This window comes from Lemur catta, chromosome 5 (genome assembly GCF_020740605.2).
Source record: "Lemur catta isolate mLemCat1 chromosome 5, mLemCat1.pri, whole genome shotgun sequence".
Taxonomy (NCBI): Eukaryota; Metazoa; Chordata; class Mammalia; order Primates; family Lemuridae; genus Lemur; species Lemur catta.
The window spans coordinates 49,861,615-49,872,991 of NC_059132.1; positions in this window are offsets into that span (position 1 = coordinate 49,861,615).

Below are 11,377 nucleotides of genomic sequence, written 5' to 3' on the forward strand. Positions count from 1 at the left end.
ACTTGGATTCTGCACCTCCTAAAAGAGGAGGGAGATGATGAAATTATGGAGTTACAATTTTGAGAATTCATTCCCTCCTAAATGTGTAAAATATCTGTTGAGAAAGAGTTCGGAGAAAACTGAGTCGTTGAAACCAGCTGCTACTTCTGAACACTGGCATGTCCAAGAGTACTTAATTTTTAAAACAAAAATACACTCCAAACAAAAACTTCTTAAAGCAAAACTGCTGCCTACCATTAATACTTTAAAAAATGACTTGCTGCCCACCATTTTATTCAGTGATTGCCTCTGTCCCTGAAGAACTTTCAATCCAGTTGGGGACATAAGAAAAAACACACGATAAGGAATTCCTGCCCCAAGTGCCTGTTCTCTAATGATCTTGAGGGATATGTGGAATTAACAGAGAAGCCATAAAAGAAAAATAATGTTACTTGTGTTTAGTTTATGAGCCAAATATCATTTGTACAAAATTTCAGTAAAATAGAGATGATAAAGTCAAGTGATGTTAGTAAATCCCAACTCCAGAGAGGGGGAAAAAAGAATGAGCAATCTCTCCACAAGAAGATCATTTCAAGGTCTGTGCTCCTGCTAGTTTGTCCCTCAGAGCTGAGAGGAGACCAGCGTGCAGGAGAGCAAGTGTGGAAGGCGCAGCCAGGCGGGAGCCCTGGGGCTCTCGGGGAGGAGTGAGGCTTCGGGAGTGAAGTTCCTCTCACTTCACCATTTTGGCTGGGGCCAGCCGCTCTCAAATGGAAGACTGTTACTGTACTGCTAAGGGATCCAAAAATAAATTTTCTGCAAGTATGTTCTGTCCAACCCAGTTTGGCACAACCTTTCTGGCTGTAGGGTGTGGGGTGGGGATTTGACTAAGCCAATCTGATACCATCAAGAGTTTTCCTTGTTAGAAAATTAATCAACAGAAGGATTTTTTAAGGCCCACTGAGGACAGTGATGGAGGGTCCAGTTTCATTTTCATATCAGAATACCCCCATATTCCCTTGCTTTCAAACATTTCATCAGGATACTGCAGAATTTTTCTTCTGTGTTAAAACCCAGGGTTCCTGTCACAAAACTGTTGTGGCTAAAATGGGGAATTCTCCCTTTCCCTTGGAAAACTGGAATTTAACATGATTAAATTCAGTTTCTACTCTTTTCCTTCTAGAGATTCTTAAACACAGAGGAGAGAAGCTCTGAATCCTCTTGACTAGTACACAGCAGGGCCAGGGAAGTTGGGGTGTGTGCGTATGTGTGTGCGTGTGCACGCACGTGCATGCGTTGAGGGGGTGGCTTTTGCCTGATGACGTGGGATTGACATACACAGGCTTGTGTGTGTCAAGGCCGTTTCAGGAAATGGGGTCAGCGTTCATAAGAATGAAGCACTTTCTGTGTTAATGGAAAGTTTGCCTGAAAATCGTGGGGCAATTCTCAAGGCACATGTTGAAAGCGCTCTGAAGGCCTCCTTGCTCTGTGGCTCTGCGTGTCAGACGCACCTGCCCTGTCTTGAACTGCTAAAGTCCTCTGTCACGTGGTCGTCACCTCCCCACTGTGACTCAAGGTTTTTTTGTTTTCTCTCTGAAAGTGAAGAAGCTGGAGGGAAGTCAGTTGGGACAAGGAGGGTAAACGCAGAGCTTAGACGCCCAAGACCAGATCAGATCCGAAGACTAGTCTCTTGCTCAAGTGCCCCAGGGGACAGCACCTCTCGAGCTCTCGGTGCCCGCGTGCTCCAGCCACGGCAGCCTTTGGGGGCCTCGCGGGGCGGGGGGTGGGGGCGTGGGCAGAGGCGGCATCAGGTCTGCATTTGGCTTCTGTCTTCAGTTGGGTTTGGAAGGCCAAAGGGCGCTCTCCTCTGCCCTTGACCGAGAGGGAGAGGACTGTGGGAACTTCTGTATCCGGAGTTGGTGGCGTTCCCTCTGGTGGTTGTAACAAAGAGTCGTTTCTCCTGGAGACTCTGTGCCAAATGAAACTGCTTGTGACTCCTGGCTGCCTAGGTCAGCTGTTGCTCACCCAGAGTTGGCGCCAGTTTGAGTAGGAGGGAGAGGGAGGGGGGAGGAAGAGGGGAGGGAGAGCGGAGGGCGGCAGTCATTTTCCTGGAGGACCACGCGGGGGTGCTGACCTGACTGCTTTCCTGCCCAGCCCGCCCTTTCCATCTTGGTCCCTCTTTCAGCCTCGTCTTGCCTTGCAGAGCTTGAAAAGTAAGAGGACAGTTGCTAGATGAGGTGGCGGTCCCCCCACCTTACTCCGGGGAGCTGCTTTCATTCCAGGGGAACCACAGGTGAAGCTGGAGAATGTGATAAGAGAAGGACGTGGAAGAATCCTTCAAGACGCTTGTCTTGACTGAATAGAACTCCAAATAGAATATCCTTGCAAGCATTTAATGTTCAGACCTCAAAATCATCCCTAGTATTTAGGTATTGCTTTGTAGTTTGCCGAGAACTTGTACCACACGTGCTGGGGGCTGCCAGAGCTCACGCCGGCCTCTGGCCCTTGTGTGGTCCCTTTTTGGTCTTCTCCATCATCCTCCTTTCCCTGGAATCATAACAAGGAGCAGCCTGGTACCTGCTGGTAATTTTAGCGGCCATCTCTTTCTCCCCCTGAGAGGACTTGTGAGGGAGGCAGCAGGGAGGGGGAGAAGCTTTGAACGATTCACTTCCAAACCTCAGGAGGCTCCGTCCCCCCTTGCCCTCTGATCTAATTGGTTCATTTATTCTTTTGTTTTCATTAAATCATAAAATATATATGGATACACTCTTACTTGTGGGCCAGGTACTGAGCTTAATGGCTGCCCTCTTAGAGCTTATAGTCACGCAGGGAAGACAAATATTAAACAAGGACATGTTTTGAAGTCTTTAGGAGACGCTCCCAGCACCTGAGCCGCCGTGCAAGGGCACAGGTGAACTGCGTTGGCGCGGAAGCTCCAGGGGAAGGTGAGAATGACTCTGAAATGTGCGGGTCCTCGTCCCCTTCCCTTGTTAATGGAAGATGTGGCAGAAAGAGCCTTGGATGGGGAAGGGCTGGGGGCACGAGCCTCTGCCCCACACACCAGTGCTGTGACCCAAGCCCATCAGCCGTGTCTCGATTTCCCCATCTTCAAACAGCGATTCCGTCCCACCCCTCACTGCCCCCCATGCTGGCGAGCGTCAGGCCAGTTTACTGTGAGGGCGCTTTTAAAGAAGCATGAACTCTGGGGGATGCTGAATATTTTTAATAGCGTCATTGGCAAGAGAGTGGGCGGCAGTGCCTGTCTGAGCCTGCGCCGTGCCCCTACCTGCTGTGACAGGGTTAGCTTCCCAGGTGACAGTGCATTTTCCTTCTTGTGAGCGGCTGTAGCGTTTCCGGCACCACTCATTTGGCAGTAATTGTCCCAAAGTCTCCTGTTTGGTTGTCTTGAACTTTTATGAAACTTTCCCTCTGCTTTCCCTCTAAGATGCTGGCTTCGAGAGGCCAGGGACTGGGTCTTGTTCCCGTCAGCCCACCTGAGGCACCGGCAGACTTAGTGTCTGGAGAGGGTCCGCTCTCAGATTCAAAGATGGTGACTTCTTGCTGTGTCCTGGTTTATCAACCCCTAATCTCATTCACCAGGGCTGCACCCTCATGATCTACTCTCCTCCCGAAGGCCCTACCTCCTAATACTGTCACCTTCGGGGTTAGGATTTCAACATACAAATTTTAGGGGAAGTCAAACATCAAGACTATAATAAAAACATTGGTTTTGAATGACCTGTTTATGTCCCAGGTTTCTGGGAGCTCCTTGCGGGTAGAGATCATGACTTACTCTTCATTTCTTTCCACTGTGTCTCCTAGCCCTTGTGGGCTTGCCGTGAATATTTGTTGAATATGTGAATGCCGGGCTCAGCGCTAAGACTCCTCTGGTGCCACGTATAGAGCTGTTCTGGAGTTAGCTTGCTTAGAGGAGACTTTATTATAAGATTCAGGAGTGGGGCTGAGAAGAGGGAAGAGTTGGAGTCTGGGATGGGACTAAAGACACTCTGCACCCTCTCATCCTCTTATCCTTGATCTACTCAGTGTGTGGGCTGCGTTTTTCTCTCTCCCTGCAGTCTGGGTTGTTCTGGTAGAAGATGCCTTACCCTAAGACACTAAACTTATATGTTACAGGTCCAGCCTTTTGGGGCAGAGTCTCTTGGCCCCGATTCCTAAATCCACGGGCAGGAGGCTGTGGTCCAGTTTGGGCCTGGGGCTGCCTGGGGACGAACCATCCCGGCCCAGGTGGCAGAGGAGTCACGCAGCAGACACTTGGCTGCCAGGAGCCTCCTGTGTCCGTGGCAGGGTAGGCCGTGGCCAGCGAGGGGCATTGTTAGAGGGTCCACCGTGAACTGGAAAGACACCCTCAGAAGCTCTCCACTCCACTTAGCAGATGTGTTGGCTGCATATGTGCCCTGCAGAGGTGGCAGGGCCAAAAAGTAGCCTTCTGTCTCCACGACATCTCAGTGGCGTTTCCTGCACCACAGCTTCCTGGTTTCTGCCGGGCAGCCTGTAGGTGACAGCCAGCCCGCTCAGATAGGGGTAGGCAGAGGGGGAATCTCCCACTGGCAGCTTTGGCAAACTGCCTCACACAGCCAGGTGTTTCCTTTGTGAACATTCACACCAAGTCCAATTCATTCCAAAAGTCCACGGGAAGTCAGCTCTGCCCAGCTCCTTCCCACTACCTGGGCCAAGTGGGGGGCTTGGCCGGCAGCAGCTGTGTTTATTTGCCTCTGATTGCTCCGAGGGTGTGTGGTCCCCCGAGGGGGTCCAAGATCTGGGTCTCTAGACCAGCCTGGTCAGGCTGGGTGGCAGTGGCGTGAGCCTGAATCAAGCCGATTAGGTAGGCGGCTGCTGTGGCCGACTGATCTCCAGATCCTACGGAAGGCATGCCTACACCTGAGGGATGCCCGAGCGGGAGGGCAGCTCGCAGCTCACCCAGCGCACAGATAAGCGAGGTTCCGGGTGGGCAGGTGGGTTATGCAAGGTCAGAGTGGCTGAGCAGGCTGCAGAGCCCAGACCTCCCAGCTGCCCGGCCAGAGCGTGTTTCACCACGCTGCTCCCTCTCCCGGAAACACTGGCCCTGTCTTTCTCTGAGCCTTAACGTCCCTTCGTCTGGGCAAAACATTTCAGAGAGGTAGTGTCTGCCTGGACCCATTGCTTTCTGGCTGGGCAACTTGGCACAATGTCCAAGGGGCGTGATGAGAGTGACAGTGCCCACCTCCCAGGGTTGCTAGGAGGATTAAGCACAGGAAGACAATACATTCCTTAGGCCACCGCCCGGCGCAGAATGGGAACACAGTAAAAATTAGGTGTTATTATTCTACAAGTGTTTTAATGTGCATTTGCCTAAGAGAGTGGCACTGTGACGTAGTCTCACTAAAGAATAAAAGTCCTAGAGCAGACTGCTTCCTGAAGGTTTTTAGGGCAGTGGAGGCCCTGGCAGGCTCTGTAAGGCATTGCATCCGGGCAGGGATCCCTGGGGTCCTGGGAAGCTGCAGGCTCTCTCTGCAGGGCTGGGCAGGGCCTGGGGCTCTGTACTTCTCACACACTCCCTGGTGATGCCCAGGCCGCCGGTCCTCAGGGACCACACATGGAGTAGCGAGGGCCTGGGCTGTGTAGATTTCACCTCATGTGAGGTTTAACCCTGATAGCAAAAGAAAGAAAGAAGCCACAGAGAATGCCACCTGCCTGCGTGTTTTCTCAATTTTAAAGGATTAGTCTGACCTCGTTTCTAAGATAGAGCTAACAGTTTATAAAACACTGCATCAGGCCTCACATGTCTCAGCACTGAGATGTAGATGTTCTCTACAAATTGTTCTCTCCCCTGCTAGGAAGTGGTTTCACTGTAACCTTATCGCAGACCAGCTCATTACCAATAACAGGTCTGAGCAGGTCACCGAGCACCGTATGGTCACCTACTCGTCATCCATCCTCTCCTTCTTCCTTGCCACCGGATCCCAGTTTTATTTGAGGTAGGTGTGTGTTAATATAACTTTATTCCCTAGGGTCTCTTTTTGAAAGGGATGGCCAGTGTGATGGAAATCAAAGTCATTAGGTGGGACTTCCAGAAAAGGTTTTTAAAGAGAATTTACTCAGCTGGCAGGTAATCTTTCTTCTTCTTGCCTGGAATACAAACATAATGGCTGGAACATCAGCAGCAATATTGGAACATGAGGCAACATGAAGGATGGAAGCTACATGATAAGGATGGTGGAGCAGAAAAACAGAGCTTTGACAGATTGATGGTGTCACATACCCACCACACAAGCTCTTTCCTACTTAACTCCAGACTTCCTTTACGTTAAAAAAAAAAAAAAAATCCGAATTTGTGTTAGCCACCGTGTTTGAATTTCTGGTTATGTGAAAGCTGCTGAACCCAATACCGACACCAGCACCAGAGCAGATGCAGTTCAGCAGGGCAGCCACATGTGGAAATCTGTGAGCAAAACTGTCATCCTCCCACCACCCTTTGTGGGATTGGTGTCATAGGGGCAAGGGAACTGGATCGGAGTCAGAAGCCCTGCATTCTTGGCTCAGCTCTGCCGTTTCCTAGCTGTGAGATTGTGTTCTTTTTAGGCCTCAGTCTCTTCACCTGTAAATGGGGACGAGGGATGAAAGTGGCCAGCATGGTGCCGGAGTGCAAACTCATCCCACTGGTGTTGGGGGTTTCTCAGGATGATGGTGTGAGGCTGCCAAGCAGCGGCCAGTGCTGATGCAGCAGGGAAGGGACACGCTCCGTGAAGCTTATGCACTGGCAGCCACGTGCCTTCCAGTGCTTTCTTCAGGGGTGCCCAGCCTGGTGTGCCGAGGGCAGCAGAGCACTGCTGCCTCTGTTGAGACCAGAAGGAGTTGGACTAAGAGCCCCTTTAGCATTATTGTTCTATGACCATGGTTTTGTTTGGAGCGAGGCGCGGCAGCATAAGAACCTTTCAACCTGCCTCAGTGTCTCCCCCCGTGAGCTCCTGAGCTCAGCGCTAGGCCTGGGAGGTAGGCCAGGTGGCATCTCAACTCCCTGCAGGGCCTGAGTACTGAAATCCAACTGTCTCTACCCCAGCTGCTTGCTCTGCGCCGGCGAAATGTACCTAGAGATCAATGAGGAATATTTGCTTTATCAGTGGCTGGAGCCTATGGCAAAGTGTTCGAAACCACAGCAGAACCGTCCACACCTCTCCTGTCCAAATCAGACACCCGTTTTGCTTCTAATTTCTCTCAACCACCCTGCAAACCCAAAGCCATCATCCCTTGTCCTTCCCCTCCTCTCCGCCCCAACTGGCTGTGCTCGGCACCTGCACAGTCTCACTCAGGCGTAGCCAGCTGGTTCCTGCAGCCAAAACCCTTGTCTTTACAGTGGACTGCAACTACAGAGACACGTGCCTACCTCCCGGCACAGACGTGGCAGCCAGAGACCTTGAAACAGTGAGGCTCGGTAGGAGCCCCTCACTGTCTGGCCCAGGGGGTGTCTGTTTGCTGCCCGGCTGGTGGATGGTCTGAAACATGGCTGCGTTTCCTTACTGTGGCCTGTCCCTAAGTTTTAAAATTGGAGATGATTCAAATAAATGTAAATGTCTGGGTGCATGTTAGGCACAGCAAGTGTTCTTGTCCATGTGTTGTCCTATAACAGGCAACCAGCCCTGTGTGTTCTTTCTGGTCTTCCTATTTTTAAAAGATAATTGTAGGGCCTGGTGCGGTGGCTCATGCCTGTAATCCCAGCACTTTGGGAGGCTGAGGCAGGAGGATCGCTGAGCCCAGGAATTGGAGGTTGCAGTGCGCTATGATTGTACCACTGCACTCTAGCCTGGGTGACAGAGAGAGACCCTGTTTCTAAAAAAAATTAAAAAAAAAAACATTGTAACTAAATTTTTAAATGGAAAAGGAATATGTCCCCATGGCAGGGGGGCAGGGGAAGGCAACCAGGACAAAAGGGTCTGCAAAACTGGTGACTCTTCTCCATGTCCCAGCCCCAAGTTCCCTTCCTCAGCACTGACCCTGTGAGCCTAAAAGTGAGTGTGTTATTGCGTGTACGTCTCTTGCAAGAAAGAAGGGTTTTGTTCTGCTTTGGGGCTGTCATCACCAGGTCAGTGAGAAAGGATTGAGGAAAACCCAGGACAGTTCAACGGCACAAGGGGCTCTTGTTGCAAGCAATGGGCTGAGGGCACGAGGGGGCTAGCTGAGGTGACAGCTCGCATCTTAATGGCGGCCTGGGAGAGGGTCCCCACCAACCCAACAGGGCAGCACACAGTTGCACAAGGCCAGCCTCTTGCCAGATGGCATTCTTGCTACTTGAACCCCAGGGCCCTGTGGAGCCCGCACACTGGGGCTTTGCGAGGCGGCCGAGGGCCCCTGGGAGGTGCAGGTGCCGAGGTCGGAAGCCCTGGCCGTGCTCTCACTCAAGCACCCCCCGTCGGCAGGGCTGGCGGGCCCTCTGGGATGCAGGGACTGGCTGTGGGGTTGCTGAGTGACACCAAAGCCTCTACCCTAATCTTGTCCATGAGGGGGCTTTATAAGTTCAACTGACGTGCAAAGTATTTTTACCTGCATAGCTGAGGAGACTGGCTTGCCCTCTTCTGGGTGGGGGCTCTGAAGTCACAGGCCTCATAAAGACACGGCCTCTCATGGGCCCCAGAGACCCGCACTGGGCAAGGTGTCAGTGACCTCTCCAGGCTGGCGATTAAGGAACAGATAGCATTTTCCTCCCTCCCTTCTGCAATTTCTGTCTCCTGTTTTTTTATTAAAGGCGCCATAGCAACGATATCACCTCGCAGGAAACACAGTGACCCGGAGATCACGTGAGACTCAAAGTCTCCATCTGTCACGGATGAGGAAGAGGAGTGGGGTCTGGAATTCCAGCTCAGTGTAGATGCCTCTTGCTAGAGGCATCTGGAAGAAGAATTAGTCAATTCTGCTTTTGTGGTTTACTGTTCCTGTCTCCTGCAAACAGGTTCACTAGTTCACTTAACAAGGGCCCTTTGCCTTAATCTGGGGTGCCGCCCCCTGGAAACAGTGGACGAGGAAGGCTTCCTATTATGAACTAGGAAGAACGTTCTTTGATTAAGATCAAAACTCCTTTTTCCCAGAAAATAGCTTCCAGGAAAGGTTCTGGGCGCCCCCACACAATGAAGTGTCTGATTGTTCTCTGCTGTTCTCTTCCTGCCTCTGCAACAGCTCTAGGTAGGACCCACGCTGCGTAATTGCCCCGTTCGACATTACTTCCCTTGCAGGAAGTCATGAATATTGGCTGACTGTCAACTGTCTGTGGGAGGTCCCCACGGGTGGGAGCCTCCGCCTAACCACAGACGGGTCGTGCACGGGAGGGGAAGACGGAGTTTCTGGGAGCCAGGAGGCTTGGGGACAGTGGGACCTCTTCCCTGGTCTGTGGTCCTCGGGGTTGGAAGATGACAGACAGGCAACTGGGATACCTGATGGACCCCAACAAAGTAGGGACGCGAGAAAGTAGAGCCAAAGCAATGCATGCATCAGAGTGGGGTGAGCACTCTGGGTTTGGACAGACGACGCCAGCCGCAGGATTGGGTGGCTGAAGCCGTGACTGTCATCACCCAGGCAGGAGCTGAGGGCCTTGATCATAGAGCAGCTAGGCTGAGTAGGGTGGAATGGCTTCTAGAACTAACTGGCAAGTGTTCATAATCAGCTGGAAGTAGAACAGAGAGGGCAACTTCTAGATAAAACCATTCATTGAAGGAGGAGTAAGAGAGGAGGGGGCAGGATTGGAACCTGGAGCGACCTTGAACCTATGAAAACAACAGTCTGGGGCGTACGGAATGTGAGGTGCTTGTGGGGCAGAGATGTCAGCAAAGGGGCTACCCTCTGGCAAGGCCTAACTATCACTATAGGTTCATAACAGCCCTAGAAAATAGGCCCCATTGTTCCCATTCTACAGATGAGAAAGCTGAGTGGGGCACAATGAGATTAAGTAACTCGCCCCAAGTTACACAGCTAGGAAGGTGTGGGGTTGGAATTTGACCCCCGGCCTCTGGGCTCAGTGCCAGGCTCTTAACGTCCATGCCACAGTGCTTTGTGACATTAGGAAATCTAGGACAGATCTGAGCTACAGGCACAGGTAGGGAGTCATCGGAAGCCACACACGTGAGATGCTACGACCTGTGGAGAGTGGGCCAGGGAGCGTCTCTGGCATCAAACTTGTCCTTTGATAATCAGGCTGCAGCCGCCACATCAGTGGAGCCCTTGGAACCTGGGCAACACGCTGTGTCTTAGGTGTCACTGGCCAAGGCCCACGAGCCCCTCCAGGTGCTTTGCCCTGGGGCAGGGGGAGGCAGAGGATGTCGGATGATTGGTTGGCAGCGGCTTCAGGACAAGGGCACATGGGAGGGCAGGTCCGGTGCCAGGCGGCTCTCCAGGGGGCCGGCCCACGGCAGGCAGGGCTGGCAGGCTGGCGCCGCAGACTTGCAGGTGGCCCAAAGGAGAGGAATCCAAACCGTTGTCCGAGGAGGCTGGTCCCAGCAGGATTTGCTTGAAGCTTACTCTTTGCGAAGGACTAAGTTTAGTGTTTTAAAAATTCTGATATCCCTAAATCATGGAGAGCTGATGTCCTACAGGATGTTAGAAAGCCTCGAATTTGACGCCCCCTGCTTTTCAGATGAGAAAACCGAGGCCTAGAGAAATAGTGACATGGCCAAAATTGCCCAGTTAGGTGTAGTGGCAGAGGTGCCACTTCTATGTCACAGGAGGGTGTAAACAGATGTGAGGGATGGACACCCCAGGCCGCCTTTTCCTACTGAGCATGTGGAGCCATAACCTTTGTTTGCTTGGGAAAGGCCCGCTCTCAGCAGGATAATGGCCGGTTTCCTCCACCCTTGCCAGGCAGAGCCGGTGGGGGATCTACCAAAGCTTTTCCTTTCTAGCCCTTTCACTCCCCTAAAAAAATTGCAGTCAAGGTCTGCAGATGAGACTTACCAAAAGTCAGAGAGCTCTGGCTGTGAGGAGAGGGAGAAATTCTTGGACTGGAACCTGAAAACCTTTCCGTAAACCTCTTGCCCCTTCTGCTGCAGTCACTGCTGCGCCAGCGGCCCCCGGCTGCACAGGTGAGAGCTCTGGGACAGACGCTCTGGTGCAAATGCTGCAGGACCGTGATGCCTTGGGGTGGGGTGGGGGTGGGGGAAGAAGAGCTTTGCTGCCGTCCCTCAGCAAAGCAATGGGCAGTGCATGGGGGCACCCAGAGATCCCAGGCAAAGGGAAAGCGGCTCTGTTTGGATTGTTCTCCAAATCCCCTGCTGCTTAGAAGGGGGATTCCGGGACCAGGAGCAGGCCCCGGGAGCTCGTTGGAAATGCAGGCTCTCGGGCCCCACCCAGACCCACCGAGTCAGCATCTGCGCTTTAACAAGATCCCCAGGTGATTCCTGTGCAAGGTGCGACTGGAGCAGCC